This window comes from Stegodyphus dumicola, chromosome 11 (genome assembly GCF_044657685.1).
Source record: "Stegodyphus dumicola isolate Sdum_Otavi_A_Nest chromosome 11, ASM4465768v1".
Taxonomy (NCBI): domain Eukaryota; kingdom Metazoa; phylum Arthropoda; class Arachnida; order Araneae; family Eresidae; genus Stegodyphus; species Stegodyphus dumicola.
Genome location: NC_140778.1, coordinates 115,927,843 through 115,955,543, shown reverse-complemented (window position 1 = coordinate 115,955,543; position 27,701 = coordinate 115,927,843). Strand labels below are relative to the sequence as shown.

The following is a 27,701-nucleotide window of genomic DNA, read 5'->3' as shown; positions in this document are numbered from 1 at the left end:
CGAATATTTTTATAGATGCAAAAATAAGTGAATGAATTAAATGTTAAATATGTGGATAACATTCAGATAGGCTTCTGAACGTATTTTCCGTGTAAAATACACAAAGAATCATATATAACGGACTGATCATGCTCGTCATTAACATTGGAGTTCAAACCGTAACTAAAGAACAGACAAAGCAAAACAGAAAAAATTTCCGACGGGAAAGAATATGGTTGAATGTAGTTTATTTTAATGTGTCAGCGTTTATATTACAAGCATCATATTTTATTTGTATTTAACTTTATTTTATTATTTTCCATACTTCCTGCAGATTTCCTAAATAATTTTTTTTAATAAGAAAGTATAAAAAAAGCTAAGGCTCTTAACCAATCAACCTGTTACTAGCTATATAATTTAAATGACTTGATGTTATTGTAAGCATCTCTTTCAAATTTATACGTAAAGAATTACCCTAAACCTGAACTTCTTTAATCGTACCATTACTTAAACAACTTTAGACTTGCCTCTTCAAATTCGAATTTTAAAAATAGTGTTCTGAAACCATTGCGCTGCACGTATGTGTATAAATCACTAGCAGATCTTGAGAAACGATGTATATTAAAAAAAGTGACCACTGCTTATCTTTGAAATGATGCATTGCAGTTTTCAAATAGTAATACATAATGATAGGCGAAAAGCACTTAGGAAAATGAATTATTATGCTTATATATTTAACATTTAAAAATAATACTAGAATAGAAATACGATAATCGGATAAATAATAGAAATACGCACCATCGACATTCAGTAGAAATTCAACTCATCTTATGAGGAATGCAGTGTTTCTCTTAGTAGGCGGGGCTTAGAAATAAGGTGTTGCCAATGTTTGATGCAAGGGCCCTTTTCCCAAAACACAGAGCATACAAATTGAGATTTTTGAACAAAAATTTCCAGCTACAATGTTAATGAAAACAATGGAAATATTTATATTTTAAATTTTATAGATCTTTCAATGCTAACGTTTTAGTAACATGTGAAGGAGAAGCGGACGTCAATTAAAATATCACGTAATACAGCTCTGATTGCACGTGTGAGGAGTATCTCAGTTTATAAATATTTTAAAATTTAATAATGTAAGTAGTTTAGTTCTTTACTAAAAATTAAAACATAAATTTAATTAGCTTTATTCTTTTCGAATAATACTTTAAAAGTTACTCTGAATAATAGCACTAAATTTCGGAAATGTCTGCGATTTTTCCTACACTTCTGGATAATTAACTATACCTGACACAAGAAACTGAATACCCTTTTATATCTATGCAATAAATTTGCGAAACGCACTAACTTTTCGTATAACGAACGTATTATCGGAAAATGATATTTATGTGTGATACTACGTGATATGATATAATGATATTGTGTGTAGCATATTATAAACATTGCCTTTCTATTTCCTGCCATGCTGTGAGACTTAGGGAAACAAGCAACGTGCAAATTCTTTTCTTAATTTTAGTAAGGCCGCTCCCGGAGGCTGTGCAATAACGGGCCAACCTTTGGCAAGGACGGTATAAATACCTAACCGCAAGCCGAGTGTTCAAAAATTAGATTAAAATCAGGACACTCTGTAAGTGTCATATCAGGTTTTAATCTGATAAGAACAGATACTACACCTGATTTTAGCCAACAGGCCGAGAAGCGATAACGTGTAGTGGTTGCAAGAAATACTGCCCATAGTTTCTTCTAACTGTTAACTACTGGTCAAATGTTTTTTCTCTCATCCTAGCGAAGGCCACAAAATTACAATATGTAAACACAATATCAAGTATCACTTCTGTATTGGGCAAGAGATATACAGGTTGTTTCGTACTAAATGAAGCAAAAACAAATATCGTAGTACAAATTCTGTATTCGATTTATTAGGCCCAAAGAGGCTGGAATACATACAGAGTACGTCTGTGGTATCGCTTTGCGAGGAGAGTGAAGCCGGCGTAAACAAATAAGCTCTGCTAAATGACTGCAAAGAAGATGCTTTAGAAAGACACCTTCGAATCAAAATGAGACCAACAAGCAAACGTACTTATCAAGTTTACAGTATGTTTTCGCCATTTTAAGGCGATAAGATTTGAAAAATTCGTGTAGCAAATAAAATTTACAATTCGCTTTTTATTACGTGCGGAAGAAAATTTTTTGAAATGCAGAAGTAAAATATCTGAACTATTACATGTGTGAATAGTATTTGTATAAGTCTACGGTAACTTTTTTCCAAATCAGATATATATAAAAAACAGATATAAAGTCCACTGAAATTTCCTTCCATATTATGCTGCTCATAATTCAAATTTCACACAGAAACAATAATTATAAAACAAGCCTCCCTCCTAAAGAGAAAGAAAAATGTATATATATTTAAAAAAATTATCTAGTGTCTATTTCTATTAGCTTGTTAAAATAAATATAAAGATATTAAGAACAAATGCAATTTTTTTTAGAATTTATATCAATACGAATATAATAAGAGCCTCTGCAATTTTTAGGTGTTGTGGTCAAGAAACAACGTAATTATATCATTTCATAAGTTTCAGTGCAAACCAAGCTAATAGAAATAGAATTCAGATTAAATTCTTTTTATACTTATTTTAATGTTTTTCCGTTTTGAAATTTACTAACCATCGTTTCCTGCATTTATTAAACATCAGATGTTACTTGAGCAACTGAAATTTCACCCAGTCTTAATTAAAGCTCGCGTAATCGATTATTTTCGGAACTTCTTAATGTTTTGTTTATATTTAACATCTGAATCGAGACGCAGTTTTCAGTTCAGCCATAATACTTTATTAGCTATTAGCATCTTCTTGTATTAATGAGACGATACATGAACGCGTTTGCGCGCTTATGGACGCAAGATTCGGCAGAACATGGTTTTATGATAGAGATTTGTACCGTTAAAAATAGCATTTAAAGAGAAAGAAAGAGAAAACTTGCAAAGGGGGAAGTGTGTGTGTGATTATGGCAAAGCCTCGAGGGCTATCTGCCTAAGAGGAGGTATGCCTTCGTGGAGGACTTTCTAAGGGAAACTGGCTCGTATACACGTTACACATGGGGAAAACCACGAAAACGCCCATGCAGCCAGCCCGTTCGCGGGATTCGAACCTCGGACCGAACTACCAGTGTTCAGCGACTTTACCGCTCGGCCGCTGGTGGGCCCTTGCAAAGGAGGAAGAATATAATTGAATATGGCTTACTTTAAAGTGTCACAACTTTATATTATTAACGTCCTATATTATTTCTATTTAATTTTTTTTCTGCAATAAAAAATTCAAAACACTGTATGCACAGCGCCAGCGTCTCGCAGTGGGCGGTCCTTAGAAATAAGCTGTAGCTGGAGTTTGATATTATAACCCATTTTTAATGCAGATATTGATTTTGAAAAATCTTAGGTACGGAAACAGGAGAAAATCACTGAAAAAAACTTTATTTGATAATGTATAAGTTCTTTTATCGCTAACCTTTTTAGGAACATCTAATGGTATAGATGTGGTGAGTAATAAAAAATACACAGCAACACGGCTCTGATTGCAAGATATGTAATCCCATTCCAGAGAGGTGAAAAGGAGAATTTCCACCTCGAATTTCATGGAATTCCCCCCGGTGCTTTTTTTTTTTTTTTTTTAAGTCCTTGACATCCGCCATTCGCAGTGCTTTCTATAATTCAGGTTCCCAGATGATGTCCATGAAGTACTGCAAGAACAGGATTTCTCTTGTTTCTGACGGGCATTCTAAAAAAAAGGCGACATGAGAACTTTTCGACATCCGTGGCATGTTCCTGAAGTGTTTCTGGGGGATTATGGTGAGACGATTTTAATTGAAGCCTGCTGTACTCTTTTAAACACTTCTGTCGGTTAGAGCTTCAAAGTCTAGTCTCTGGTTTTCTGAACTAGGTTGAAGAATATCCGCAGCGTCTGCTCTTAGAGAAGAGGCGAGACGACAGGCCTTAACTTGTGAATCCCATGCATTCGCATCCGCCACTATAGAAAATTGTGTCTTATATATATATGAGAGGAGCTCTTCTCATCATACTTGGATAGATTCAGAGAGGAACGAGCAGGCATGGGTAAACCATCAGTATTGCTCCCTGGCGTCGCTACGAAATTCTTCAACACGTGAACTTCTTTGGCGCCTGCAGAAAACCTATCATCAATTTGTTGTTCGATTTGCGTTTGGACGGCAGAAAAATCTTCTTTCTGTTTGTTTTTTTGACACAAGAAACTCTGTAAACGATTTGTTGTTCACGGATAAAACTCGCTTTTCTATTTGTTCTTTGACAGAAGAAACCTTTGCTTCAATTTGTCCACCTTTACTTTCAATTGAGTCTGTTCTGACTTCCATAGCCTCAGATGTGTTTTCTCTTATGCAGGTAATTTCACTTTTCATTTCCTCTTTAGCAGCCCTTATCTCTGATTTAACGGATTCTTGACAAGATTCCATCTTTCCTTCAACGACTTTCTCCCCTTTAACTAATTCATGATCAGTTTCCATCCTTTTTTTTTTTTTTTTTTTTTTTTTTGTCGCGCTTTCATTTCTGCTTTAACAGCTTCCATCTTTCTTTCCCCAGTTTCATTTTTACGTTAACAGGTTCCATCTCTTCTTTAACGGAACTCCTTCAGCTTTCATTTCTTCTTTGAACGCAGCGAACTTTGGCATCAACTGCCTTATTTGTTCACCATTCGTCTTGTCAGTGGCATTCAATAACCCTATGACACCAAAAAGTGTTGCTTGCGTACGGGTTCGTAACAGAATGAATGCAAAAAGTGTGATAAAATTTTCACAAAAATTATCCTTATCAAAAGAAATATAACAGAACGTTGGAATTTTCATCAGAGATATTCGTACAAGTGTTCACAATATCACGCAGTATAATCAGTAGTTAGACTTCAAACTACTAAAAATTTTTAATTGATAGAAAATCCCCCCCCCCTCCACAAAATGCGCTTCTAAAGAGAAAGCTAAATCTGATATTTCAGTTCACACAGTACTAAAACAAGGCGCAATAACACTAATTCAGCAACTGAACTAAGATGTCTCTCTCCGGTATTTTACAGCTTTCAATCGGTCGCCAAAAATTTCCAGTAATTTCTTTACTTCTCGCAATTTCCGGTAAACAAAGAGGATGGAATTACGGTTACAGCTAACACAGTATTCTATAACGTTTCTGTCATTTCAAATGAAATTAAAGAGTTATCCATTTGTTCAGTGTTAGAAGCACGTGCTCTTATATTTTTACATTTCCGACGTTGCAGCTGTCTGTTAAAATTTACCCCGCGCTCTATAGATGGGGAAATTCAAAAATTTTAATTATAATTCTACTAAAAATATCAAACTAAATACAAAATTCGTAACATGACTGCACGACTAAGTGAAAATATAAGAACAGCAAATGACCGTAATAAAATGTGGATTGTGTGTGCAAAAAATTCAGCATAATAAGTAGGTTAGGGATATTAGAAAAACATGCGAACCAATCATTGTAACTAAAAATGCAGGTATTAATCCTCCATATACTTTCTGATCATTTGGAATATATTACATTCGAAGTTATTTGAAATTTAGTAATTTGATTTTATTCGTCTTCTTGAAATTCCGACTGACATTTAAACGATTTTAAATTTAGGAGCTACAATTGCTCCTCAGAGCACAATACGCAGAAGAAGAGGCTTGGAAATAAAAGAAGGTGTACCTGGAACTGAAGATTTCAATTTAGTTTTGTTAAAAATTCAAAAAACGAATATTTTTATAGATGCAAAAATAAGTGAATGAATTAAATGTTAAATATGTGGATAACATTCAGATAGGCTTCTGAACGTATTTTCCGTGTAAAATACACAAAGAATCATATATAACGGACTGATCATGCTCGTCATTAACATTGGAGTTCAAACCGTAACTAAAGAACAGACAAAGCAAAACAGAAAAAATTTCCGACGGGAAAGAATATGGTTGAATGTAGTTTATTTTAATGTGTCAGCGTTTATATTACAAGCATCATATTTTATTTGTATTTAACTTTATTTTATTATTTTCCATACTTCCTGCAGATTTCCTAAATAATTTTTTTTAATAAGAAAGTATAAAAAAAGCTAAGGCTCTTAACCAATCAACCTGTTACTAGCTATATAATTTAAATGACTTGATGTTATTGTAAGCATCTCTTTCAAATTTATACGTAAAGAATTACCCTAAACCTGAACTTCTTTAATCGTACCATTACTTAAACAACTTTAGACTTGCCTCTTCAAATTCGAATTTTAAAAATAGTGTTCTGAAACCATTGCGCTGCACGTATGTGTATAAATCACTAGGAGATCTTGAGAAACGATGTATATTAAAAAAAGTGACCACTGCTTATCTTTGAAATGATGCATTGCAGTTTTCAAATAGTAATACATAATGATAGGCGAAAAGCACTTAGGAAAATGAATTATTATGCTTATATATTTAACATTTAAAAATAATACTAGAATAGAAATACGATAATCGGATAAATAATAGAAATACGCACCATCGACATTCAGTAGAAATTCAACTCATCTTATGAGGAATGCAGTGTTTCTCTTAGTAGGCGGGGCTTAGAAATAAGGTGTTGCCAATGTTTGATGCAATGGCCCCTTTTCCCAAAACACAGAGCATACAAATTGAGATTTTTGAACAAAAATTTCCAGCTACAATGTTAATGAAAACAATGGAAATATTTATATTTTAAATTTTATAGATCTTTCAATGCTAACGTTTTAGTAACATGTGAAGGAGAAGCGGACGTCAATTAAAATATCACGTAATACAGCTCTGATTGCACGTGTGAGGAGTATCTCAGTTTATAAATATTTTAAAATTTAATAATGTAAGTAGTTTAGTTCTTTACTAAAAATTAAAACATAAATTTAATTAGCTTTATTCTTTTCGAATAATACTTTAAAAGTTACTCTGAATAATAGCACTAAATTTCGGAAATGTCTGCGATTTTTCCTACACTTCTGGATAATTAACTATACCTGACACAAGAAACTGAATACCCTTTTATATCTATGCAATAAATTTGCGAAACGCACTAACTTTTCGTATAACGAACGTATTATCGGAAAATGATATTTATGTGTGATACTACGTGATATGATATAATGATATTGTGTGTAGCATATTATAAACATTGCCTTTCTCTTTCCTGCCATGCTGTGAGACTTAGGGAAACAAGCAACGTGCAAATTCTTTTCTTAATTTTAGTAAGGCCGCTCCCGGAGGCTGTGCAATAACGGGCCAACCTTTGGCAAGGACGGTATAAATACCTAACCGCAAGCCGAGTGTTCAAAAATTAGATTAAAATCAGGACACTCTGTAAGTGTCATATCAGGTTTTAATCTGATAAGAACAGATACTACACCTGATTTTAGCCAACAGGCCGAGAAGCGATAACGTGTAGTGGTTGCAAGAAATACTGCCCATAGTTTCTTCTAACTGTTAACTACTGGTCAAATGTTTTTTCTCTCATCCTAGCGAAGGCCACAAAATTACAATATGTAAACACAATATCAAGTATCACTTCTGTATTGGGCAAGAGATATACAGGTTGTTTCGTACTAAATGAAGCAAAAACAAATATCGTAGTACAAATTCTGTATTCGATTTATTAGGCCCAAAGAGGCTGGAATACATACAGAGTACGTCTGTGGTATCGCTTTGCGAGGAGAGTGAAGCCGGCGTAAACAAATAAGCTCTGCTAAATGACTGCAAAGAAGATGCTTTAGAAAGACACCTTCGAATCAAAATGAGACCAACAAGCAAACGTACTTATCAAGTTTACAGTATGTTTTCGCCATTTTAAGGCGATAAGATTTGAAAAATTCGTGTAGCAAATAAAATTTACAATTCGCTTTTTATTACGTGCGGAAGAAAATTTTTTGAAATGCAGAAGTAAAATATCTGAACTATTACATGTGTGAATAGTATTTGTATAAGTCTACGGTAACTTTTTTCCAAATCAGATATATATAAAAAACAGATATAAAGTCCACTGAAATTTCCTTCCATATTATGCTGCTCATAATTCAAATTTCACACAGAAACAATAATTATAAAACAAGCCTCCCTCCTAAAGAGAAAGAAAAATGTATATATATTTAAAAAAATTATCTAGTGTCTATTTCTATTAGCTTGTTAAAATAAATATAAAGATATTAAGAACAAATGCAATTTTTTTTAGAATTTATATCAATACGAATATAATAAGAGCCTCTGCAATTTTTAGGTGTTGTGGTCAAGAAACAACGTAATTATATCATTTCATAAGTTTCAGTGCAAACCAAGCTAATAGAAATAGAATTCAGATTAAATTCTTTTTATACTTATTTTAATGTTTTTCCGTTTTGAAATTTACTAACCATCGTTTCCTGCATTTATTAAACATCAGATGTTACTTGAGCAACTGAAATTTCACCCAGTCTTAATTAAAGCTCGCGTAATCGATTATTTTCGGAACTTCTTAATGTTTTGTTTATATTTAACATCTGAATCGAGACGCAGTTTTCAGTTCAGCCATAATACTTTATTAGCTATTAGCATCTTCTTGTATTAATGAGACGATACATGAACGCGTTTGCGCGCTTATGGACGCAAGATTCGGCAGAACATGGTTTTATGATAGAGATTTGTACCGTTAAAAATAGCATTTAAAGAGAAAGAAAGAGAAAACTTGCAAAGGGGGAAGTGTGTGTGTGATTATGGCAAAGCCTCGAGGGCTATCTGCCTAAGAGGAGGTATGCCTTCGTGGAGGACTTTCTAAGGGAAACTGGCTCGTATACACGTTACACATGGGGAAAACCACGAAAACGCCCATGCAGCCAGCCCGTTCGCGGGATTCGAACCTCGGACCGAACTACCAGTGTTCAGCGACTTTACCGCTCGGCCGCTGGTGGGCCCTTGCAAAGGAGGAAGAATATAATTGAATATGGCTTACTTTAAAGTGTCACAACTTTATATTATTAACGTCCTATATTATTTCTATTTAATTTTTTTTCTGCAATAAAAAATTCAAAACACTGTATGCACAGCGCCAGCGTCTCGCAGTGGGCGGTCCTTAGAAATAAGCTGTAGCTGGAGTTTGATATTATAACCCATTTTTAATGCAGATATTGATTTTGAAAAATCTTAGGTACGGAAACAGGAGAAAATCACTGAAAAAAACTTTATTTGATAATGTATAAGTTCTTTTATCGCTAACCTTTTTAGGAACATCTAATGGTATAGATGTGGTGAGTAATAAAAAATACACAGCAACACGGCTCTGATTGCAAGATATGTAATCCCATTCCAGAGAGGTGAAAAGGAGAATTTCCACCTCGAATTTCATAGAATTCCCCCCGGTGCTTTTTTTTTTTTTTTTTTTTTTTTTTTTTTTTTTTTAAGTCCTTGACATCCGCCATTCGCAGTGCTTTCTATAATTCAGGTTCCCAGATGATGTCCATGAAGTACTGCAAGAACAGGATTTCTCTTGTTTCTGACGGGCATTCTAAAAAAAAGGCGACATGAGAACTTTTCGACATCCGTGGCATGTTCCTGAAGTGTTTCTGGGGGATTATGGTGAGACGATTTTAATTGAAGCCTGCTGTACTCTTTTAAACACTTCTGTCGGTTAGAGCTTCAAAGTCTAGTCTCTGGTTTTCTGAACTAGGTTGAAGAATATCCGCAGCGTCTGCTCTTAGAGAAGAGGCGAGACGACAGGCCTTAACTTGTGAATCCCATGCATTCGCATCCGCCACTATAGAAAATTGTGTCTTATATATATATGAGAGGAGCTCTTCTCATCATACTTGGATAGATTCAGAGAGGAACGAGCAGGCATGGGTAAACCATCAGTATTGCTCCCTGGCGTCGCTACGAAATTCTTCAACACGTGAACTTCTTTGGCGCCTGCAGAAAACCTATCATCAATTTGTTGTTCGATTTGCGTTTGGACGGCAGAAAAATCTTCTTTCTGTTTGTTTTTTTGACACAAGAAACTCTGTAAACGATTTGTTGTTCACGGATAAAACTCGCTTTTCTATTTGTTCTTTGACAGAAGAAACCTTTGCTTCAATTTGTCCACCTTTACTTTCAATTGAGTCTGTTCTGACTTCCATAGCCTCAGATGTGTTTTCTCTTATGCAGGTAATTTCACTTTTCATTTCCTCTTTAGCAGCCCTTATCTCTGATTTAACGGATTCTTGACAAGATTCCATCTTTCCTTCAACGACTTTCTCCCCTTTAACTAATTCATGATCAGTTTCCATCTTTTTTTTTTTTTTTTTTTTTTTTTTTTTTGTCGCGCTTTCATTTCTGCTTTAACAGCTTCCATCTTTCTTTCCCCAGTTTCATTTTTACGTTAACAGGTTCCATCTCTTCTTTAACGGAACTCCTTCAGCTTTCATTTCTTCTTTGAACGCAGCGAACTTTGGCATCAACTGCCTTATTTGTTCACCATTCGTCTTGTCAGTGGCATTCAATAACCCTATGACACCAAAAAGTGTTGCTTGCGTACGGGTTCGTAACAGAATGAATGCAAAAAGTGTGATAAAATTTTCACAAAAATTATCCTTATCAAAAGAAATATAACAGAACGTTGGAATTTTCATCAGAGATATTCGTACAAGTGTTCACAATATCACGCAGTATAATCAGTAGTTAGACTTCAAACTACTAAAAATTTTTAATTGATAGAAAATCCCCCCCCCCTCCACAAAATGCGCTTCTAAAGAGAAAGCTAAATCTGATATTTCAGTTCACACAGTACTAAAACAAGGCGCAATAACACTAATTCAGCAACTGAACTAAGATGTCTCTCTCCGGTATTTTACAGCTTTCAATCGGTCGCCAAAAATTTCCAGTAATTTCTTTACTTCTCGCAATTTCCGGTAAACAAAGAGGATGGAATTACGGTTACAGCTAACACAGTATTCTATAACGTTTCTGTCATTTCAAATGAAATTAAAGAGTTATCCATTTGTTCAGTGTTAGAAGCACGTGCTCCTATATTTTTACTTTTCCGACGTTGCAGCTGTCTGTTAAAATTTACCCCGCGCTCTATAGATGGGGAAATTCAAAAATTTTAATTATAATTCTACTAAAAATATCAAACTAAATACAAAATTCGTAACATGACTGCACGACTAAGTGAAAATATAAGAACAGCAAATGACCGTAATAAAATGTGGATTGTGTGTGCAAAAAATTCAGCATAATAAGTAGGTTAGGGATATTAGAAAAACATGCGAACCAATCATTGTAACTAAAAATGCAGGTATTAATCCTCCATATACTTTCTGATCATTTGGAATATATTACATTCGAAGTTATTTGAAATTTAGTAATTTGATTTTATTCGTCTTCTTGAAATTCCGACTGACATTTAAACGATTTTAAATTTAGGAGCTACAATTGCTCCTCAGAGCACAATACGCAGAAGAAGAGGCTTGGAAATAAAAGAAGGTGTACCTGGAACTGAAGATTTCAATTTAGTTTTGTTAAAAATTCAAAAAACGAATATTTTTATAGATGCAAAAATAAGTGAATGAATTAAATGTTAAATATGTGGATAACATTCAGATAGGCTTCTGAACGTATTTTCCGTGTAAAATACACAAAGAATCATATATAACGGACTGATCATGCTCGTCATTAACATTGGAGTTCAAACCGTAACTAAAGAACAGACAAAGCAAAACAGAAAAAATTTCCGACGGGAAAGAATATGGTTGAATGTAGTTTATTTTAATGTGTCAGCGTTTATATTACAAGCATCATATTTTATTTGTATTTAACTTTATTTTATTATTTTCCATACTTCCTGCAGATTTCCTAAATAATTTTTTTTAATAAGAAAGTATAAAAAAAGCTAAGGCTCTTAACCAATCAACCTGTTACTAGCTATATAATTTAAATGACTTGATGTTATTGTAAGCATCTCTTTCAAATTTATACGTAAAGAATTACCCTAAACCTGAACTTCTTTAATCGTACCATTACTTAAACAACTTTAGACTTGCCTCTTCAAATTCGAATTTTAAAAATAGTGTTCTGAAACCATTGCGCTGCACATATGTGTATAAATCACTAGGAGATCTTGAGAAACGATGTATATTAAAAAAAGTGACCACTGCTTATCTTTGAAATGATGCATTGCAGTTTTCAAATAGTAATACATAATGATAGGCGAAAAGCACTTAGGAAAAAGAATTATTATGCTTATATATTTAACATTTAAAAATAATACTAGAATAGAAATACGATAATCGGATAAATAATAGAAATACGCACCATCGACATTCAGTAGAAATTCAACTCATCTTATGAGGAATGCAGTGTTTCTCTTAGTAGGCGGGGCTTAGAAATAAGGTGTTGCCAATGTTTGATGCAATGGCCCCTTTTCCCAAAACACAGAGCATACAAATTGAGATTTTTGAACAAAAATTTCCAGCTACAATGTTAATGAAAACAATGGAAATATTTATATTTTAAATTTTATAGATCTTTCAATGCTAACGTTTTAGTAACATATGAAGGAGAAGCGGACGTCAATTAAAATATCACGTAATACAGCTCTGATTGCACGTGTGAGGAGTATCTCAGTTTATAATTATTTTAAAATTTAATAATGTAAGTAGTTTAGTTCTTTACTAAAAATTAAAAAATAAATTTAATTAGCTTTATTCTTTTCGAATAATACTTTAAAAGTTACTCTGAATAATAGCACTAAATTTCGGAAATGTCTGCGATTTTTCCTACACTTCTGGATAATTAACTATACCTGACACAAGAAACTGAATACCCTTTTATATCTATGCAATAAATTTGCGAAACGCACTAACTTTTCGTATAACGAACGTATTATCGGAAAATGATATTTATGTGTGATACTACGTGATATGATATAATGATATTGTGTGTAGCATATTATAAACATTGCCTTTCTCTTTCCTGCCATGCTGTGAGACTTAGGGAAACAAGCAACGTGCAAATTCTTTTCTTAATTTTAGTAAGGCCGCTCCCGGAGGCTGTGCAATAACGGGCCAACCTTTGGCAAGGGCGGTATAAATACCTAACCGCAAGCCGAGTGTTCAAAAATTAGATTAAAATCAGGACACTCTGTAAGTGTCATATCAGATTTTAAACTGATAAGAACAGATATTTATTGAAAAATGTTAACTGCAACTTTACATCATAGTGGTGTAGGCGTTGCGGTCTCACCAATAACGCACGCAGTGCGATTTATTTTGATTCATTGTTTGTTTCGTGCAATTCACTATTCAGCGGAAGAAATTTACAATTAACAATTAATAAAATCTGTAAACAATTTACTTCACTTGATCTTAGCCGACAAGCCGAGAAACGATAACATGCAGTGGTTGCAAGAAACACTACCCATAGTTTCTTCTAACTGTTAACTACTGGTCAAATATTTTTTCTCTCATCCTAGCGAAGGCCACAAAATTACAATATGTAAACACAATATCAAGTATCACTTCTGTATTGGGCTAGAGATATACAGGTTGTTTCGTACTAAATGAAGCAAAAACATATATCGTAGTACAAATTGTTACAATATGCAAACACAATATCAAGTATCACTTCTGTATTGGGCAAGAGATATACAGGTTGTTTCGTACTAAATGAAGCAAAAACAAATATCGTAGTACAAATTCTGTATTCGATTTATTAGGCCCAAACAGGCTGGAATACATACAGAGTGCGTCTGTGGTATCGCTTTGCGAGGAGAGTGAAGCCGACGTAAACAAATAAGCTCTGCTAAATGACTGCAAAGAAGATGCCTTAGAAAGACACCTTCGAATCAAAATGAGACCAACAAGCAAACGTACTTATCAAGTTTACAGTATGTTTTCGCCATTTTAAGGCGATAAGATTTGAAAAATTCGTGTAGCAAATAAAATTTACAATTCGCTTTTTATTACGTGCGGAAGAAAATTTTTAAAATGCAGAAGTAAAATATCTGAACTACTACATGTGTGAATAGTATTTGTTATAAGTCTACGATAACTTTTTTCCAAATCAGATATATATAAAAAACAGATATAAAGTCCACTGAAATTTCCTTCCATATTATGCTGCTCATAATTCAAATTTCACACAGAAACAATAATTATAAAACAAGCCTCCCTCCTAAAGAGAAAGAAAAATGTATATATATTTAAAAAAATTATCTAGTGTCTATTTCTATTAGCTTGTTAAAATAAATATAAAGATATTAAGAACAAATGCAATTTTTTTTAGAATTTATATCAATACGAATATAATAAGAGCCTCTGCAATTTTTAGGTGTTGTGGTCAAGAAACAACGTAATTATATCATTTCATAAGTTTCAGTGCAAACCAAGCTAATAGAAATAGAATTCAGATTAAATTCTTTTTATACTTATTTTAATGTTTTTCCGTTTTGAAATTTACTAACCATCGTTTCCTGCATTTATTAAACATCAGATGTTACTTGAGCAACTGAAATTTCACCCAGTCTTAATTAAAGCTCGCGTAATCGATTATTTTCGGAACTTCTTAATGTTTTGTTTATATTTAACATCTGAATCGAGACGCAGTTTTCAGTTCAGCCATAATACTTTATTAGCTATTAGCATCTTCTTGTATTAATGAGACGATACATGAACGCGTTTGCGCGCTTATGGACGCAAGATTCGGCAGAACATGGTTTTATGATAGAGATTTGTACCGTTAAAAATAGCATTTAAAGAGAAAGAAAGAGAAAACTTGCAAAGGGGGAAGTGTGTGTGTGATTATGGCAAAGCCTCGAGGGCTATCTGCCTAAGAGGAGGTATGCCTTCGTGGAGGACTTTCTAAGGGAAACTGGCTCGTATACACGTTACACATGGGGAAAACCACGAAAACGCCCATGCAGCCAGCCCATTCGCGGGATTCGAACCTCGGACCGAACTACCAGTGTTCAGCGACTTTACCGCTCGGCCGCTGGTGGGCCCTTGCAAAGGAGGAAGAATATAATTGAATATGGCTTACTTTAAAGTGTCACAACTTTATATTATTAACGTCCTATATTATTTCTATTTAATTTTTTTTCTGCAATAAAAAATTCAAAACACTGTATGCACAGCGCCAGCGTCTCGCAGTGGGCGGTCCTTAGAAATAAGCTGTAGCTGGAGTTTGATATTATAACCCATTTTTAATGCAGATATTGATTTTGAAAAATCTTAGGTACGGAAACAGGTGAAAATCACTGAAAAAAACTTTATTTGATAATGTATAAGTTCTTTTATCGCTAACCTTTTTAGGAACATCTAATGGTATAGATGTGGTGAGTAATAAAAAATACACAGCAACACGGCTCTGATTGCAAGATATGTAATCCCATTCCAGAGAGGTGAAAAGGAGAATTTCCACCTCGAAATTAATGGAATTCCCCCCGGTGCTTTTTTTTTTTTTTTTTTTTAAGTCCTTGACATCCGCCATTCGCAGTGCTTTCTATAATTCAGGTTCCCAGATGATGTCCATGAAGTACTGCAAGAACAGGATTTCTCTTGTTTCTGACGGGCATTCTAAAAAAAAGGCGACATGAGAACTTTTCGACATCCGTGGCATGTTCCTGAAGTGTTTCTGGGGGATTATGGTGAGACGATTTTAATTGAAGCCTGCTGTACTCTTTTAAACACTTCTGTCGGTTAGAGCTTCAAAGTCTAGTCTCTGGTTTTCTGAACTAGGTTGAAGAATATCCGCAGCGTCTGCTTTTAGAGAAGAGGCGAGACGACAGGCCTTAACTTGTGAATCCCATGCATTCGCATCCGCCACTATAGAAAATTGTGTCTTATATATATATGAGAGGAGCTCTTCTCATCATACTTGGATAGATTTAGAGAGGAACGAGCAGGCATGGGTAAACCATCAGTATTGCTCCCTGGCGTCGCTACGAAATTCTTCAACACGTGAACTTCTTTGGCGCCTGCAGAAAACATATCATCAATTTGTTGTTCGATTTGCGTTTGGACGGCAGAAAAATCTTCTTTCTGTTTGTTTTTTTGACACAAGAAACTCTGTAAACGATTTGTTGTTCACGGATAAAACTCGCTTTTCTATTTGTTCTTTGACAGAAGAAACCTTTGCTTCAATTTGTCCACCTTTACTTTCAATTGAGTCTGTTCTGACTTCCATAGCCTCAGATGTGTTTTCTCTTATGCAGGTAATTTCACTTTTCATTTCCTCTTTAGCAGCCCTTATCTCTGATTTAACGGATTCTTGACAAGATTCCATCTTTCCTTCAACGACTTTCTCCCCTTTAACTAATTCATGATCAGTTTCCATCCTTTTTTTTTTTTTTTTTTTTTTTTTTTTGTCGCGCTTTCATTTCTGCTTTAACAGCTTCCATCTTTCTTTCCCCAGTTTCATTTTTACGTTAACAGGTTCCATCTCTTCTTTAACGGAAATTCTTCAGCTTTCATTTCTTCTTTGAACGCAGCGAACTTTGGCATCAACTGCCTTATTTGTTCACCATTCGTCTTGTCAGTGGCATTGAATAACGCTATGACACCAAAAAGTGTTGCTTGCGTACGGGTTCGTAACAGAATGAATGCAAAAAGTGTGATAAAATTTTCACAAAAATTATCCTTATCAAAAGAAATATAACAGAACGTTGGAATTTTCATCAGAGATATTCGTACAAGTGTTCACAATATCACGCAGTATAATCAGTAGTTAGACTTCAAACTACTAAAAATTTTTAATTGATAGAAAATCCCCCCCCCTCCACAAAATGCGCTTCTAAAGAGAAAGCTAAATCTGATATTTCAGTTCACACAGTACTAAAACAAGGCGCAATAACACTAATTCAGCAACTGAACTAAGATGTCTCTCTCCGGTATTTTACAGCTTTCAATCGGTCGCCAAAAATTTCCAGTAATTTCTTTACTTCTCGCAATTTCCGGTAAACAAAGAGGATGGAATTACGGTTACAGCTAACACAGTATTCTATAACGTTTCTGTCATTTCAAATGAAATTAAAGAGTTATCCATTTGTTCAGTGTTAGAAGCACGTGCTCTTATATTTTTACTTTTCCGACGTTGCAGCTGTCTGTTAAAATTTACCCCGCGCTCTATAGATGGGGAAATTCAAAAATTTTAATTATAATTCTACTAAAAATATCAAACTAAATACAAAATTCGTAACATGACTGCACGACTAAGTGAAAATATAAGAACAGCAAATGACCGTAATAAAATGTGGATTGTGTGTGCAAAAAATTCAGCATAATAAGTAGGTTAGGGATATTAGAAAAACATGCGAACCAATCATTGTAACTAAAAATGCAGGTATTAATCCTCCATATACTTTCTGATCATTTGGAATATATTACATTCGAAGTTATTTGAAATTTAGTAATTTGATTTTATTCGTCTTCTTGAAATTCCGACTGACATTTAAACGATTTTAAATTTAGGAGCTACAATTGCTCCTCAGAGCACAATACGCAGAAGAAGAGGCTTGGAAATAAAAGAAGGTGTACCTGGAACTGAAGATTTCAATTTAGTTTTGTTAAAAATTCAAAAAACGAATATTTTTATAGATGCAAAAATAAGTGAATGAATTAAATGTTAAATATGTGGATAACATTCAGATAGGCTTCTGAACGTATTTTCCGTGTAAAATACACAAAGAAACATATATAACGGACTGATCATGCTCGTCATTAACATTGGAGTTCAAACCGTAACTAAAGAACAGACAAAGCAAAACAGAAAAAATTTCCGACGGGAAAGAATATGGTTGAATGTAGTTTATTTTAATGTGTCAGCGTTTATATTACAAGCATCATATTTTATTTGTATTTAACTTTATTTTATTATTTTCCATACTTCCTGCAGATTTCCTAAATAATTTTTTTTAATAAGAAAGTATAAAAAAAGCTAAGGCTCTTAACCAATCAACCTGTTACTAGCTATATAATTTAAATGACTTGATGTTATTCTAAGCATCTCTTTCAAATTTATACGTAAAGAATTACCCTAAACCTGAACTTCTTTAATCGTACCATTACTTAAACAACTTTAGACTTGCCTCTTCAAATTCGAATTTTAAAAATAGTGTTCTGAAACCATTGCGCTGCACATATGTGTATAAATCACTAGGAGATCTTGAGAAACGATGTATATTAAAAAAAGTGACCACTGCTTATCTTTGAAATGATGCATTGCAGTTTTCAAATAGTAATACATAATGATAGGCGAAAAGCACTTAGGAAAAAGAATTATTATGCTTATATATTTAACATTTAAAAATAATACTAGAATAGAAATACGATAATCGGATAAATAATAGAAATACGCACCATCGACATTCAGTAGAAATTCAACTCATCTTATGAGGAATGCAGTGTTTCTCTTAGTAGGCGGGGCTTAGAAATAAGGTGTTGCCAATGTTTGATGCAATGGCCCCTTTTCCCAAAACACAGAGCATACAAATTGAGATTTTTGAACAAAAATTTCCAGCTACAATGTTAATGAAAACAATGGAAATATTTATATTTTAAATTTTATAGATCTTTCAATGCTAACGTTTTAGTAACATATGAAGGAGAAGCGGACGTCAATTAAAATATCACGTAATACAGCTCTGATTGCACGTGTGAGGAGTATCTCAGTTTATAATTATTTTAAAATTTAATAATGTAAGTAGTTTAGTTCTTTACTAAAAATTAAAAAATAAATTTAATTAGCTTTATTCTTTTCGAATAATACTTTAAAAGTTACTCTGAATAATAGCACTAAATTTCGGAAATGTCTGCGATTTTTCCTACACTTCTGGATAATTAACTATACTTGACACAAGAAACTGAATACCCTTTTATATCTATGCAATAAATTTGCGAAACGCACTAACTTTTCGTATAACGAACGTATTATCGGAAAATGATATTTATGTGTGATACTACGTGATATGATATAATGATATTGTGTGTAGCATATTATAAACATTGCCTTTCTCTTTCCTGCCATGCTGTGAGACTTAGGGAAACAAGCAACGTGCAAATTCTTTTCTTAATTTTAGTAAGGCCGCTCCCGGAGGCTGTGCAATAACGGGCCAACCTTTGGCAAGGGCGGTATAAATACCTAACCGCAAGCCGAGTGTTCAAAAATTAGATTAAAATCAGGACACTCTGTAAGTGTCATATCAGATTTTAAACTGATAAGAACAGATATTTATTGAAAAATGTTAACTGCAACTTTACATCATAGTGGTGTAGGCGTTGCGGTCTCACCAATAACGCACGCAGTGCGATTTATTTTGATTCATTGTTTGTTTCGTGCAATTCACTATTCAGCGGAAGAAATTTACAATTAACAATTAATAAAATCTGTAAACAATTTACTTCACTTGATCTTAGCCGACAAGCCGAGAAACGATAACATGCAGTGGTTGCAAGAAACACTACCCATAGTTTCTTCTAACTGTTAACTACTGGTCAAATATTTTTTCTCTCATCCTAGCGAAGGCCACAAAATTACAATATGTAAACACAATATCAAGTATCACTTCTGTATTGGGCTAGAGATATACAGGTTGTTTCGTACTAAATGAAGCAAAAACATATATCGTAGTACAAATTGTTACAATATGCAAACACAATATCAAGTATCACTTCTGTATTGGGCAAGAGATATACAGGTTGTTTCGTACTAAATGAAGCAAAAACAAATATCGTAGTACAAATTCTGTATTCGATTTATTAGGCCCAAACAGGCTGGAATACATACAGAGTGCGTCTGTGGTATCGCTTTGCGAGGAGAGTGAAGCCGACGTAAACAAATAAGCTCTGCTAAATGACTGCAAAGAAGATGCCTTAGAAAGACACCTTCGAATCAAAATGAGACCAACAAGCAAACGTACTTATCAAGTTTACAGTATGTTTTCGCCATTTTAAGGCGATAAGATTTGAAAAATTCGTGTAGCAAATAAAATTTACAATTCGCTTTTTATTACGTGCGGAAGAAAATTTTTAAAATGCAGAAGTAAAATATCTGAACTACTACATGTGTGAATAGTATTTGTTATAAGTCTACGATAACTTTTTTCCAAATCAGATATATATAAAAAACAGATATAAAGTCCACTGAAATTTCCTTCCATATTATGCTGCTCATAATTCAAATTTCACACAGAAACAATAATTATAAAACAAGCCTCCCTCCTAAAGAGAAAGAAAAATGTATATATATTTAAAAAAATTATCTAGTGTCTATTTCTATTAGCTTGTTAAAATAAATATAAAGATATTAAGAACAAATGCAATTTTTTTTAGAATTTATATCAATACGAATATAATAAGAGCCTCTGCAATTTTTAGGTGTTGTGGTCAAGAAACAACGTAATTATATCATTTCATAAGTTTCAGTGCAAACCAAGCTAATAGAAATAGAATTCAGATTAAATTCTTTTTATACTTATTTTAATGTTTTTCCGTTTTGAAATTTACTAACCATCGTTTCCTGCATTTATTAAACATCAGATGTTACTTGAGCAACTGAAATTTCACCCAGTCTTAATTAAAGCTCGCGTAATCGATTATTTTCGGAACTTCTTAATGTTTTGTTTATATTTAACATCTGAATCGAGACGCAGTTTTCAGTTCAGCCATAATACTTTATTAGCTATTAGCATCTTCTTGTATTAATGAGACGATACATGAACGCGTTTGCGCGCTTATGGACGCAAGATTCGGCAGAACATGGTTTTATGATAGAGATTTGTACCGTTAAAAATAGCATTTAAAGAGAAAGAAAGAGAAAACTTGCAAAGGGGGAAGTGTGTGTGTGATTATGGCAAAGCCTCGAGGGCTATCTGCCTAAGAGGAGGTATGCCTTCGTGGAGGACTTTCTAAGGGAAACTGGCTCGTATACACGTTACACATGGGGAAAACCACGAAAACGCCCATGCAGCCAGCCCGTTCGCGGGATTCGAACCTCGGACCGAACTACCAGTGTTCAGCGACTTTACCGCTCGGCCGCTGGTGGGCCCTTGCAAAGGAGGAAGAATATAATTGAATATGGCTTACTTTAAAGTGTCACAACTTTATATTATTAACGTCCTATATTATTTCTATTTAATTTTTTTTCTGCAATAAAAAATTCAAAACACTGTATGCACAGCGCCAGCGTCTCGCAGTGGGCGGTCCTTAGAAATAAGCTGTAGCTGGAGTTTGATATTATAACCCATTTTTAATGCAGATATTGATTTTGAAAAATCTTAGGTACGGAAACAGGAGAAAATCACTGAAAAAAACTTTATTTGATAATGTATAAGTTCTTTTATCGCTAACCTTTTTAGGAACATCTAATGGTATAGATGTGGTGAGTAATAAAAAATACACAGCAACACGGCTCTGATTGCAAGATATGTAATCCCATTCCAGAGAGGTGAAAAGGAGAATTTCCACCTCGAAATTAATGGAATTCCCCCCGGTGTTTTTTTTTTTTTTTTTTTTTTTTTTTTTTTTTTTTTAAGTCCTTGACATCCGCCATTCGCAGTGCTTTCTATAATTCAGGTTCCCAGATGATGTCCATGAAGTACTGCAAGAACAGGATTTCTCTTGTTTCTGACGGGCATTCTAAAAAAAAGGCGACATGAGAACTTTTCGACATCCGTGGCATGTTCCTGAAGTGTTTCTGGGGGATTATGGTGAGACGATTTTAATTGAAGCCTGCTGTACTCTTTTAAACACTTCTGTCGGTTAGAGCTTCAAAGTCTAGTCTCTGGTTTTCTGAACTAGGTTGAAGAATATCCGCAGCGTCTGCTTTTAGAGAAGAGGCGAGACGACAGGCCTTAACTTGTGAATCCCATGCATTCGCATCCGCCACTATAGAAAATTGTGTCTTATATATATATGAGAGGAGCTCTTCTCATCATACTTGGATAGATTTAGAGAGGAACGAGCAGGCATGGGTAAACCATCAGTATTGCTCCCTGGCGTCGCTACGAAATTCTTCAACACGTGAACTTCTTTGGCGCCTGCAGAAAACATATCATCAATTTGTTGTTCGATTTGCGTTTGGACGGCAGAAAAATCTTCTTTCTGTTTGTTTTTTTGACACAAGAAACTCTGTAAACGATTTGTTGTTCACGGATAAAACTCGCTTTTCTATTTGTTCTTTGACAGAAGAAACCTTTGCTTCAATTTGTCCACCTTTACTTTCAATTGAGTCTGTTCTGACTTCCATAGCCTCAGATGTGTTTTCTCTTATGCAGGTAATTTCACTTTTCATTTCCTCTTTAGCAGCCCTTATCTCTGATTTAACGGATCCTTGACAAGATTCCATCTTTCCTTCAACGACTTTCTCCCCTTTAACTAATTCATGATCAGTTTCCATCCTTTTTTTTTTTTTTTTTTTTTTTTGTCGCGCTTTCATTTCTGCTTTAACAGCTTCCATCTTTCTTTCCCCAGTTTCATTTTTACGTTAACAGGTTCCATCTCTTCTTTAACGGAAATTCTTCAGCTTTCATTTCTTCTTTGAACGCAGCGAACTTTGGCATCAACTGCCTTATTTGTTCACCATTCGTCTTGTCAGTGGCATTCAATAACGCTATGACACCAAAAAGTGTTGCTTGCGTACGGGTTCGTAACAGAATGAATGCAAAAAGTGTGATAAAATTTTCACAAAAATTATCCTTATCAAAAGAAATATAACAGAACGTTGGAATTTTCATCAGAGATATTCGTACAAGTGTTCACAATATCACGCAGTATAATCAGTAGTTAGACTTCAAACTACTAAAAATTTTTAATTGATAGAAAATCCCCCCCCTCCACAAAATGCGCTTCTAAAGAGAAAGCTAAATCTGATATTTCAGTTCACACAGTACTAAAACAAGGCGCAATAACACTAATTCAGCAACTGAACTAAGATGTCTCTCTCCGGTATTTTACAGCTTTCAATCGGTCGCCAAAAATTTCCAGTAATTTCTTTACTTCTCGCAATTTCCGGTAAACAAAGAGGATGGAATTACGGTTACAGCTAACACAGTATTCTATAACGTTTCTGTCATTTCAAATGAAATTAAAGAGTTATCCATTTGTTCAGTGTTAGAAGCACGTGCTCTTATATTTTTACTTTTCCGACGTTGCAGCTGTCTGTTAAAATTTACCCCGCGCTCTATAGATGGGGAAATTCAAAAATTTTAATTATAATTCTACTAAAAATATCAAACTAAATACAAAATTCGTAACATGACTGCACGACTAAGTGAAAATATAAGAACAGCAAATGACCGTAATAAAATGTGGATTGTGTGTGCAAAAAATTCAGCATAATAAGTAGGTTAGGGATATTAGAAAAACATGCGAACCAATCATTGTAACTAAAAATGCAGGTATTAATCCTCCATATACTTTCTGATCATTTGGAATATATTACATTCGAAGTTATTTGAAATTTAGTAATTTGATTTTATTCGTCTTCTTGAAATTCCGACTGACATTTAAACGATTTTAAATTTAGGAGCTACAATTGCTCCTCAGAGCACAATACGCAGAAGAAGAGGCTTGGAAATAAAAGAAGGTGTACCTGGAACTGAAGATTTCAATTTAGTTTTGTTAAAAATTCAAAAAACGAATATTTTTATAGATGCAAAAATAAGTGAATGAATTAAATGTTAAATATGTGGATAACATTCAGATAGGCTTCTGAACGTATTTTCCGTGTAAAATACACAAAGAAACATATATAACGGACTGATCATGCTCGTCATTAACATTGGAGTTCAAACCGTAACTAAAGAACAGACAAAGAAAAACAGAAAAAATTTCCGACGGGAAAGAATATGGTTGAATGTAGTTTATTTTAATGTGTCAGCGTTTATATTACAAGCATCATATTTTATTTGTATTTAACTTTATTTTATTATTTTCCATACTTCCTGCAGATTTCCTAAATAATTTTTTTTAATAAGAAAGTATAAAAAAAGCTAAGGCTCTTAACCAATCAACCTGTTACTAGCTATATAATTTAAATGACTTGATGTTATTGTAAGCATCTCTTTCAAATTTATACGTAAAGAATTACCCTAAACCTGAACTTCTTTAATCGTACCATTACTTAAACAACTTTAGACTTGCCTCTTCAAATTCGAATTTTAAAAATAGTGTTCTGAAACCATTGCGCTGCACATATGTGTATAAATCACTAGGAGATCTTGAGAAACGATGTATATTAAAAAAAGTGACCACTGCTTATCTTTGAAATGATGCATTGCAGTTTTCAAATAGTAATACATAATGATAGGCGAAAAGCACTTAGGAAAAAGAATTATTATGCTTATATATTTAACATTTAAAAATAATACTAGAATAGAAATACGATAATCGGATAAATAATAGAAATACGCACCATCGACATTCAGTAGAAATTCAACTCATCTTATGAGGAATGCAGTGTTTCTCTTAGTAGGCGGGGCTTAGAAATAAGGTGTTGCCAATGTTTGATGCAATGGCCCCTTTTCCCAAAACACAGAGCATACAAATTGAGATTTTTGAACAAAAATTTCCAGCTACAATGTTAATGAAAACAATGGAAATATTTATATTTTAAATTTTATAGATCTTTCAATGCTAACGTTTTAGTAACATATGAAGGAGAAGCGGACGTCAATTAAAATATCACGTAATACAGCTCTGATTGCACGTGTGAGGAGTATCTCAGTTTATAAATATTTTAAAATTTAATAATGTAAGTAGTTTAGTTCTTTACTAAAAATTAAAAAATAAATTTAATTAGCTTTATTCTTTTCGAATAATACTTTAAAAGTTACTCTGAATAATAGCACTAAATTTCGGAAATGTCTGCGATTTTTCCTACACTTCTGGATAATTAACTATACCTGACACAAGAAACTGAATACCCTTTTATATCTATGCAATAAATTTGCGAAACGCACTAACTTTTCGTATAACGAACGTATTATCGGAAAATGATATTTATGTGTGATACTACGTGATATGATATAATGATATTGTGTGTAGCATATTATAAACATTGCCTTTCTCTTTCCTGCCATGCTGTGAGACTTAGGGAAACAAGCAACGTGCAAATTCTTTTCTTAATTTTAGTAAGGCCGCTCCCGGAGGCTGTGCAATAACGGGCCAACCTTTGGCAAGGGCGGTATAAATACCTAACCGCAAGCCGAGTGTTCAAAAATTAGATTAAAATCAGGACACTCTGTAAGTGTCATATCAGATTTTAAACTGATAAGAACAGATATTTATTGAAAAATGTTAACTGCAACTTTACATCATAGTGGTGTAGGCGTTGCGGTCTCACCAATAACGCACGCAGTGCGATTTATTTTGATTCATTGTTTGTTTCGTGCAATTCACTATTCAGCGGAAGAAATTTACAATTAACAATTAATAAAATCTGTAAACAATTTACTTCACTTGATCTTAGCCGACAAGCCGAGAAACGATAACATGCAGTGGTTGCAAGAAACACTACCCATAGTTTCTTCTAACTGTTAACTACTGGTCAAATATTTTTTCTCTCATCCTAGCGAAGGCCACAAAATTACAATATGTAAACACAATATCAAGTATCACTTCTGTATTGGGCTAGAGATATACAGGTTGTTTCGTACTAAATGAAGCAAAAACATATATCGTAGTACAAATTGTTACAATATGCAAACACAATATCAAGTATCACTTCTGTATTGGGCAAGAGATATACAGGTTGTTTCGTACTAAATGAAGCAAAAACAAATATCGTAGTACAAATTCTGTATTCGATTTATTAGGCCCAAACAGGCTGGAATACATACAGAGTGCGTCTGTGGTATCGCTTTGCGAGGAGAGTGAAGCCGACGTAAACAAATAAGCTCTGCTAAATGACTGCAAAGAAGATGCCTTAGAAAGACACCTTCGAATCAAAATGAGACCAACAAGCAAACGTACTTATCAAGTTTACAGTATGTTTTCGCCATTTTAAGGCGATAAGATTTGAAAAATTCGTGTAGCAAATAAAATTTACAATTCGCTTTTTATTACGTGCGGAAGAAAATTTTTAAAATGCAGAAGTAAAATATCTGAACTACTACATGTGTGAATAGTATTTGTTATAAGTCTACGATAACTTTTTTCCAAATCAGATATATATAAAAAACAGATATAAAGTCCACTGAAATTTCCTTCCATATTATGCTGCTCATAATTCAAATTTCACACAGAAACAATAATTATAAAACAAGCCTCCCTCCTAAAGAGAAAGAAAATTGTATATATATTTAAAAAAATTATCTAGTGTCTATTTCTATTAGCTTGTTAAAATAAATATAAAGATATTAAGAACAAATGCAATTTTTTTTAGAATTTATATCAATACGAATATAATAAGAGCCTCTGCAATTTTTAGGTGTTGTGGTCAAGAAACAACGTAATTATATCATTTCATAAGTTTCAGTGCAAACCAAGCTAATAGAAATAGAATTCAGATTAAATTCTTTTTATACTTATTTTAATGTTTTTCCGTTTTGAAATTTACTAACCATCGTTTCCTGCATTTATTAAACATCAGATGTTACTTGAGCAACTGAAATTTCACCCAGTCTTAATTAAAGCTCGCGTAATCGATTATTTTCGGAACTTCTTAATGTTTTGTTTATATTTAACATCTGAATCGAGACGCAGTTTTCAGTTCAGCCATAATACTTTATTAGCTATTAGCATCTTCTTGTATTAATGAGACGATACATGAACGCGTTTGCGCGCTTATGGACGCAAGATTCGGCAGAACATGGTTTTATGATAGAGATTTGTACCGTTAAAAATAGCATTTAAAGAGAAAGAAAGAGAAAACTTGCAAAGGGGGAAGTGTGTGTGTGATTATGGCAAAGCCTCGAGGGCTATCTGCCTAAGAGGAGGTATGCCTTCGTGGAGGACTTTCTAAGGGAAACTGGCTCGTATACACGTTACACATGGGGAAAACCACGAAAACGCCCATGCAGCCAGCCCGTTCGCGGGATTCGAACCTCGGACCGAACTACCAGTGTTCAGCGACTTTACCGCTCGGCCGCTGGTGGGCCCTTGCAAAGGAGGAAGAATATAATTGAATATGGCTTACTTTAAAGTGTCACAACTTTATATTATTAACGTCCTATATTATTTCTATTTAATTTTTTTTCTGCAATAAAAAATTCAAAACACTGTATGCACAGCGCCAGCGTCTCGCAGTGGGCGGTCCTTAGAAATAAGCTGTAGCTGGAGTTTGATATTATAACCCATTTTTAATGCAGATATTGATTTTGAAAAATCTTAGGTACGGAAACAGGAGAAAATCACTGAAAAAAACTTTATTTGATAATGTATAAGTTCTTTTATCGCTAACCTTTTTAGGAACATCTAATGGTATAGATGTGGTGAGTAATAAAAAATACACAGCAACACGGCTCTGATTGCAAGATATGTAATCCCATTCCAGAGAGGTGAAAAGGAGAATTTCCACCACCAATTTCATGGAGTACACCCCAGTGCTTTTTTTTAAGTCCTTGACATCCGCCATTCGCAGTGCTTTCTATAATTCAGGTTCCCAGGTGATGTCCATGAAGTACTGCAAGAACAGGATTTCTCTTGTTTCTGACGGGCATTCTAAAAAAAAGGCGAGATGAGAACTTTTCGACATCCGTG

The 27,701-nt window shown here is 33.9% G+C and overlaps 2 non-coding genes and 3 pseudogenes across 2 annotated transcripts; all 5 read right to left on the bottom strand.

Moving 5' to 3' along the window:
* Positions 1–1,490: 1,490 nt before the first annotated feature.
* LOC146994341 (U2 spliceosomal RNA) lies at positions 1,491–1,682 on the bottom strand. The gene has a single exon (XR_015044281.1). It is a non-coding gene; the product is annotated as a U2 spliceosomal RNA (small nuclear RNA).
* A 5,570-nt stretch (positions 1,683–7,252) lies between these two features.
* LOC146994340 (U2 spliceosomal RNA) lies at positions 7,253–7,444 on the bottom strand. Its single transcript, XR_015044280.1, has one exon. It is a non-coding gene; the product is annotated as a U2 spliceosomal RNA (small nuclear RNA).
* Positions 7,445–13,035: 5,591 nt separating this feature from the next.
* LOC146994339 (U2 spliceosomal RNA) lies at positions 13,036–13,209 on the bottom strand (annotated as a pseudogene).
* Positions 13,210–19,076: 5,867 nt separating this feature from the next.
* LOC146994338 (U2 spliceosomal RNA) lies at positions 19,077–19,250 on the bottom strand (annotated as a pseudogene).
* Positions 19,251–25,128: 5,878 nt separating this feature from the next.
* On the bottom strand, positions 25,129–25,302 carry LOC146994337 (U2 spliceosomal RNA; annotated as a pseudogene).
* Between the last annotated feature and the right edge of the window lie 2,399 nt (positions 25,303–27,701).